This window comes from Durio zibethinus, unplaced genomic scaffold (genome assembly GCF_047325235.1).
Source record: "Durio zibethinus cultivar Kanyao isolate XHJ-2024 unplaced genomic scaffold, ASM4732523v1 HiC_scaffold_30, whole genome shotgun sequence".
Lineage (NCBI taxonomy): Eukaryota > Viridiplantae > Streptophyta > Magnoliopsida > Malvales > Malvaceae > Durio > Durio zibethinus.
Window position 1 is genome coordinate 175667 of NW_028322653.1, and position 8300 is coordinate 183966.

Consider the following 8300-nt stretch of genomic DNA (forward strand, 5'->3'; position numbering starts at 1 on the left):
AATGTGCAAGATATGGAATGCCGGGAGTACGTTATACGTTATAAGAGCTTTCCTTACACTTCTCTTTGATCTTCTCTCCTCGAGATCGATCGAAGTCCTCCGGTGGAATATTTTGAAGATTCTCCCCCAAGAAGAAATGCATCCTCGAGAATTCCCGTAACGGGTTCAAGGGGTAGTTTCCGGGAAACCTGTATTTCAAGAGAGCCAGAAAGTTATATAGGATAGATTGCTCTTTTTCTCTTACATCCAGCCGTTGATAGTTGGTGGGAGCATGAAGGATCGGTCCGTCCATTATGGATCCACTTGTTGACGGTTCATTGGTTCGCTCTTGGACTACCAAGACCTCATCTTACCGCTTTCCCTTGTCTCCCTTATCTACCTTCTTCGATCTTTCTTCTTTCATGGTGTGAAGTTATCTTTCGGCTATATCTGGCATATCCGCTGTCCAAGATTCTTACATCAACAACTCCAGCATCCGGTACCGAGTCACGATTCTTTCTTCCCTCTTTGCGGAGCTCCTCCTTCTTTATATAGCTTTATTGAAGACCGTAGGATTATATAAAGTCTCGTTGAAGACACGGCACTCCCTCCTTTCATATGCTTCTTTGCTATCTTGTCAGAATCGTATGAGAGGTTTTGAAAAAGCTCGACTGAAAGGAGGGAGGAAGGAAAGAGAAAAAAACCACTATATATAATATGTAGGTTACACGAGAAGTTCTTGTATACCGTGTCGCCTCACAAACTCCCTTTCAGGGTCAATACCAAGAGAACAAGAAGAGTAGGAATGATAGGTCCCACCATTCCCACGTAAGCTACTGAAGGGTTCGGCTCGCCTGTCTTTGAGAAGGGCTCTTCCTAAGTAGGAAATTTAGACTTACAGGCATCCATCTTTTGATCCGGGTGCAAAACAATTCCATCTTTCTTTAGTAGTTAGTAGATACGGGGATGGCTTCCTTGTTGGAGTACGTAGTGGTTCGGATAAGGACGGACACGGCTTTAATGACTTCTTTTCCAGCGCCCTAGCCAAGCTGAAAGTCGAACGGACTCAATCGGAGCTGAACCTACTGAGGGGAGCACCTATGCTATCGCCGGGCATTCATCCTTGTGCTTTTACCTCGCCATCAAATGTTTTTCTTGCTGTGGAGGGATATCCATGCAATGGCATTTCATCAACAGATACCACTTCTTATTGATGCTTTTCTTTTTTTAGAATACCACCTCTCTCTCACATCTCTTTGGAAAGTTTGCATGTCCTCTCTGGCCACCTATCAGCTGGGCCTTGTAATGAAGGAAGAATTTGATGTGGAAGGTTGAATTGAGCCAATGTGTGGAACAGCATTCCCAGTATAACTTGCCTAGCTAGTGCTTCCTAGTGTACGTTGTGGGGTGGTGGAGGGTTTGTTCCTTGAGCAGCAGGTGCAGCCAGGGTATTTCCGATGGCTACCCGCGAGGTCAATTGTGCTAGCATCCGGGCAATCTCAGCTAGTTGACGGCTAACTGCCTCGTTATAAAGTTGCTGATTTGCCGGGGCTGTAGGGTTCAGCTGGTGGTTAGAGCCAGTGGACTCCCCCCGGGAGGGTTCCCGGTGCCTCGGTGATTGGCCATGATCTCTGGGTCTGATTAACCAAGGCGTTCTAGGTTCTCTATTCTGACTAACCTCCTGGACGGGCCTCTAGTAGTGTGCGATAGTACGGAAAGAACAGCATTCTACTTATTTGATTACCTTCTTCCCTTCCTTAGAGTAGGAATTCTCTCTCGAACCCTAGCTAGGAACCGAGAAAAGCGAATGTTCAAAGCGCTGATTCAAAGGGAGCCTAGAAGAAATGGCACCAAGATCGGTCACTGAAGGAGCCCATTTTCAAGTCCATTGTCACGATCCCGTAAGCAAGTATTAGGTAACGGATGCCAGCCCGAAGGGTCCCAAGATGGCTTACCTCTTAGCAACGAGATGTGTGCTTTCAGTAAGCGAAGAAGGAAGGGATGAGAGAGGCCTTTGCCGGGTAAGAGATGAATGAGGCCTTACGAGTGAACTGCCTTACCTTAAGGAGACGTCGGACTTCCCTTTGGAAACTTCCCATGAAGGAGTGCTTTCTTCTTTGCTAAAGAGAATGTCAAACCTGCAAACAAGCCATTCAAGCAAAGAGTCTATTCTGAGCCCTTTTCATGTACAGGGTATTCTCTTGATTAACGCCTTTTCCGCTCTCATTCCGCTTTCCTTTTTGTCTTGACTCTATGCCTTCCAGCTGTCTTGGTGAAGACTGTGGTAGTGGTATCGGTTCTTTGCTGGGTTGATGGAATATCTCTTTCGCTTGCTTCTTTGCCCGAGGGCAAGATCTCTTTCTATAAGGATATAAGGAAAGCCTCCCATCCGATTCGTAAACAGACAGGAGACAGGCAAGAAAGTCACTAGAAGCACCGGAATGACTACCATCGACTGGCTTGCCCGGAATACCAGGACTGAGACCGACAGACTGCTTTCAACCGCTTTGCTACTGGTTCGCTTGGAATGAACCCTTACTGCACTGCTAGCGTTGGAGAGCTTGAAAGCGGCTTGGCTGGCACTCATACTCACACGGATTGGACTTCAACCGTGCTACTAGGCCTAAATTTCCCTCTTCCTTCGGGTGTACTAAGACTATCTCTTTCATAGACTCTTCCTTCTCCCCTCGAGTCAGGAGCTAGCTTTCAATCTCCCACTCCTACTGCTACGACTCCTGATACAATCTTGCTTGGAAAAAACCGTTGCCGAAGAAACTTCATGTTTACCATTGTCACTGACTCATACATTCTCTGTGGAGTCTCCCAGATTTCTCATGCGGACCTCCCACTGAAACTAGTACCTTATCCTTGACCACCATTCCATTAGAGCACAGCTTCGAAGAACTTTTTTTTTTTTACTGTCTACAACTATAGATGCTGTTCATATGCTTTCTTTTTGTTGTTTGGCTATAACAACATCACTTGATTGAAGAAGCCATTAGCACCCGATCTGCGGGCTTCTCTTTTCTCAAAAATGAAAAAAAAAAAGATCCTGTTTTTTGAGAAGCAACTGCATTCTCATCTTCCAAACATCTCCATTTAGAGGTTCCATTTTGCGATGTTTGACAATCGTATGCGTTAATGCAGTAATCATATCAGCAACCATAGATCCAGAAGATTGTATCACTACCCTATCTGCACAACCTGGGCTCTCATACCAGATGATACCAATCTTTAGCTGAAAGAAAGAATCAATTTCTAGGAATGTGCAGAGCTGAGACCCGCTGTTGGTCGGGCTCTCTTGGTAAAAACTTGCTTTTCTTTTTGACTTTTGAGTTTGAGTAAGATTCTCCTCGATCTTTCAAGTACACTCAACCGAGGAATGGTGCTAGTTCCATCATTCCACTTTGTTTGCGGATTCAAGGTCAATCCTTTCGATTGATTGGCCTTATTCCCTTTCTTAATAGAATAGAGGGGCGCTCTCAGCTAGCCTCAAACTTTGGAACAACTGAATCCTCATGCCTCTCCTCATTCTAACTAAATGAAAAAGAGAATTGCTTTGCTTTTTGATTCGCGCTTTGTAGTAATTAGAGGGAGAGCGCTCTGACACCGGGCCACCAAAGGTCGGATGGATCGGTCTATTGAGAAAGACCGACCAGGTCGTAACCCTATTCTAAAGCTTTGGAACGAATGGCAAGCAGTATAAGGAGGGATCCCTGCTAGGGTAAATAGCGCGCCTAAGCGAGCAAGCATACGCATAGCAGCCCATAGCGCGCCAAAAGGCTACGTACGCGAGGCTAGAGCGCGAGAGCGGTGCGTGAAGGTGGGAATTTATGTAGAAAGATAGGGAGGCGAGAGATAGTATGAGGCCGGTACTCAAAGGAAGCGGCCCTTGGAAGAGAGTCCGGAGACGCCAAGAAGGGCGTAAGGATCAAACAGAAGGCAAAGCGCCAGAAGGTCTATGATGTGGATAGACCGAGCTCGGAGTCAGACATCCCGGAACCACCTAATCCCATAGGCACTGAGTCAGAAGGATAAGGAGACCTGGTATGGCATCGCTCTATTGTAATTGGGTTCGGTGCGCTAGGCAAACTGCTCATCCGCCATCCGGAGGTACCGAATCAGTGCTATCACCTACGGAGAAGTTGTCTTGCTTTATGTTGAGCAGGAAAACGAGACCAGCAGTTCCGAAGAAGTATATAGCATAGAACTCAAGGCCGAAATTGCAGAGATGCTGCCTCGGGTTCGTGATCTGCTAGTTCCGGCGGAGCGCCGTTATGGCTCTCGCGAAGCACGAGGATTGAAATTAACACGCCCGACAAAGAGCTGAGTGATCGCCTAGTACAACGGGTGGTGGACTCTAGAAAGGTGCTCCATGACAGGATGCTGGCTCCAGAGGCGGAGTCTCTGTTGGCTGATGCGGGAAGGCTCTCTGCGGAGCAGGCGTCCCGATGTCAGAATAGATAAGAAGAGTTGATGGACCGAAGCCGGCGTAAGTCCCTCCCAAAAGGAACTGGAACCGCTCCACATAGATCTCTTTTGGAACGAGCCTTAACTGACGCTACTGCTGCTATTGGTCTTGACACAAAAAAAGCTGTCGATAGATAGAGAACAAGCAAGCATGCCGAGCCGGGCCTGAACAACCGTAGTATCGTGCTAAGCCTATCAAGCCAAAGTGGAGTGAAGGAATACAAGCATTTAGCCAAGGGGGACGGGGCTATTCTCGCCTCACTTGAGCGGGTAGGAGCTGCTTATTCCAGATTGGTTAACCAGAGAAAAGCAACGAATTCTTTCTTTTTGATTTGAATCTTGCCAGGTGGGACAAGAAAATGCCCTTCCTTTCTGATCGAATCCGAACAAGAAATGAAATTGGTTATCACGCAGTGCAACAGGCAAGAAATGAAATCGAATAATTGTATGCCCATCGCGCCCTCTCTTTCAATTGAGCTGATCGCCTCGCTTCGCTAGTTAGAGTTGTGCTCTTCCTGAGCGGATTGCGTGCGCCTAGAGTTGACAGAGCTACTTCTTGCTGTATGCCCGGTGCCCACCAAAGCACAGACTCGACTCACCCACTACTGGACTATTCTACGGGCTGGTGAGACTATTCCACGGATGATGGATGGACTTACTAATTTGCTGACTGATTCAAGGCAATGATAATGGACGGTTCGGTGATCGAGCGAAGATAGACGACAACTGCTTGCTCTATTGTGCTCGCTTGTTTAGGATAAGGGGCTACTCATTCCCATTCCAGTCAATCAGTCATCCCAAGAAAAGTCCTATACATAGCTAAACACCGGGCTGGTTCCTAATACGCGAAGGATTTCAACTTTCTTTATGGCCATCTAGAATAGATTGCTCTAGCATATCCGAATTCTCTGACTGGGCTTCTTTCCTTACTATCATCGGGGCATACTAACGCTGGCTGACGGCATTGGCTTGATAGCGCGGGATTCAGCTGGCTATATTCTTTACCTTTACCGTCACTCCCCTTTGTCCAATAACTCCAATAACTGGGAATCCTGCCTATCGACTGAACTTCTTTTCCCTTTCTCATGGAATTCCCTCTTTTTTCCTAGGTTCTAACTCCTCTACTCTTACTCTAAGCCTGTGATGGATTATTGCTTTCCCCCGCGTACGAACACCTATCTAGTCTCGTCGTCAGTACAGCTAGTGAGGCCCTTTGTCCAAAAGTCACGACTAGAAGAAAGAGTTAGAGTTGGATTCCACAACAAGGGGTATTAAGGGGGGTTACATTACACAATAGAGAAAGTTCGAACTTAGATACCGAGCCGCTTTCCTTGCTTTGTTCTGTGGTACCGCGTCTCCGCTTATGAACTATTCTTAGGTGCCACCATTCGTATTTAGAGCTGTACGGTTTACACCCTTTTTTTTATGTGGGACTCTGCTTTCGGGAATCTTGTTTTATGTGTTGCTGGTTTAGATAGAACGAATATGGCGTGCCCCGTATTTTGGTTTAGAGGGATTCCGCTTTGGGAGCACCGATCTGGCACTTGAATTCCGTAATTAAGCAAGTGAGCGAAGCTACCTGTTCTTAGGTGATAGCGAGCGCATGTGTGCCTTACCTTTCAAATCAAAAAAAGTAGCCGAGCTCTCACAAATAGAATTTGAGTACCACGGAGAAAAGCTAGCTCTTCGTATCATTGGCATTGGGCAGGTAAACCAGGCTACACAACAACTCCTACTCTAGCAGAGGATTTAGTTCCACACCACTCTTCTTCTTTATGATATTGGTTGATCCGGAATTCATTCAACTGAAACAGAAGCTACGGGCCCGAGTGTACGAGGTGAAGGGGGTCCATATTCATGAGCAGATGCACCAACTGCATCTCATGAGATTGGAATATAGGGTAAAGCCTTTGATACTCTATTTTCAGATCTCTCTTTGACGGCCGCTTTAGAGAAGAACCACGCTAAATGGATAGGATCCATTGACTGATTTAGCAGCAGTAGCATCAGTGGCTTGGCTTTTCGGACTGAAGGTTTCATTTATTCCCTAGGGTGGAACCTGAAATCAACGGATAGAACCGATTCAACAGAAAATCTAAGTCCAAAGGAATGAGGCTTCTTCCCTAATGAGATAGTATAGGCTAGCTACTCTTTGCATCGGATTCTCCGGCTTTCAACTATAATGAGTTGGGGATTGATTCGAAGGATAGAGAATTAGATAGCTTTCTTGAATGCTTGTTTGTAAACAGCCAATTCGTCGCTCAGAGAGGAAAGAACGAGAGGCGTCGTCACGAGTAGGCCATTAAGGAACGAACAAAACGAAAGCTGGTACTTCTATTTCTACAGCTAAAAGACTATTCCTTATGCATTAGCCAATAGCAGACGATGTCGAGTAGCTAGCTCATAGCGTCCGATTTGTGGTATAAAGAGAGAGGACATGATCCAGAGTATAAGAAGGAAGGGAAGAATTGCTTACAGTAAGGTAGTTGGTATTCTATATTAAGATAATAATAAGAAGCTAGAGGCTTATCGAGATACTAAAGGGCAAGTACCAGATGAGAATTCTTGGGCACACTACCTTTCCCCCCCCTCAGCGATTGGGTTAACGTAAGCTCGACCCGAATTCGAAGTAGCATCGGATGATACTGGGATGTGGCACCGACGAGGAGGTCTTTTAGACCAGGAGGGAAAAGCTCCCCTTCTTTCAACTTGAGTCTTGTTGTTGATGAACGAGAGTTCGTGCCTGGCCGTGTGCGATCTGACGTCGGAAAGAGGATCCTACACATTTAGTTTAGGCTGAGCCCTTTATATCATCTCGATTCAAAATCCATAAGAGGCGGAGTATCGAAAGCAGGAATACTGCTTATGGTCTTGCAAAGTCTTCCATAAGGCTTGGGCTTGAGGGACCGGAATCGGATAGGAATTCTGTTATGTTACACGGGCACCAGTGAAATGGTTGTGTTCGCGGATGAAAACACTGAAGGGGACAAGCATTATGACTTTAGGAGAGCCGGTACATAAACCTGCCCCTTACTTCCAAGTTCTTCGCCCCCGGATTCTAAATGGCCTAAATGCCGATACATAGACCGGAGTTACGAGAATGGAGTTCTTGAGAACAGAGGTGCTGTTGATGCCATTTCCGAGTCTTTAGCGAGCCTATCTATTTTCTCACTCGTCTAATCTCTCCAGTGTTACCGAGCAAACCAGACGAAACTCTGATCTTTCATTTCAAAGCATTTATCCAAGGCCGATCTTAGATAGAAAGTGTGCCGCCGGAAGCTTACAAGTAGCTCTTCTGCCACAAGCAAGTAAGACCTGGCTCAAACGTCGATTTCATTGCTGCTAAGAAATCTGTTACATTAGCTTAGGCCGACCCGGCTGAAGAAATGACTTAAGAGAATCAAAGATTTCCCCTTTACAAGAGGTGACTCCGATCCTCTCAACCGTGAACAGAAGGAGAGCTGCGGAGTAGCACTATTGTAAAGAACTAGGGGCGCAAGCCCGATTGCACCCGCTTGTAGAACCCCCTTTTAAAGTTACCTTTTTTGTTTTGTGATACCTAGTCTCCTCGAAGTTCAGATCTTAGCTTTAGTTACTATTTCAAGAGTTCTGGAGATGGGTTGTTTCAACTGTTCGCGAATCCACTCACTCGGGAAAGTGCATTCAAAAAGCAAAACCTTGCTATTTGGAACGTTAACTTTCTTTTCTCTAACTAGCTTTACTGGGACTGAATCTTGTACAAAGAAGTGCAAGAACTAATTAATTTCTCACTTACAAGCTCGTACATACTTTTATCCTGTTTGTTCCTATCGTCCCAAGAGGTCGAGAACTCTTTATATGAGTTAGGAGTT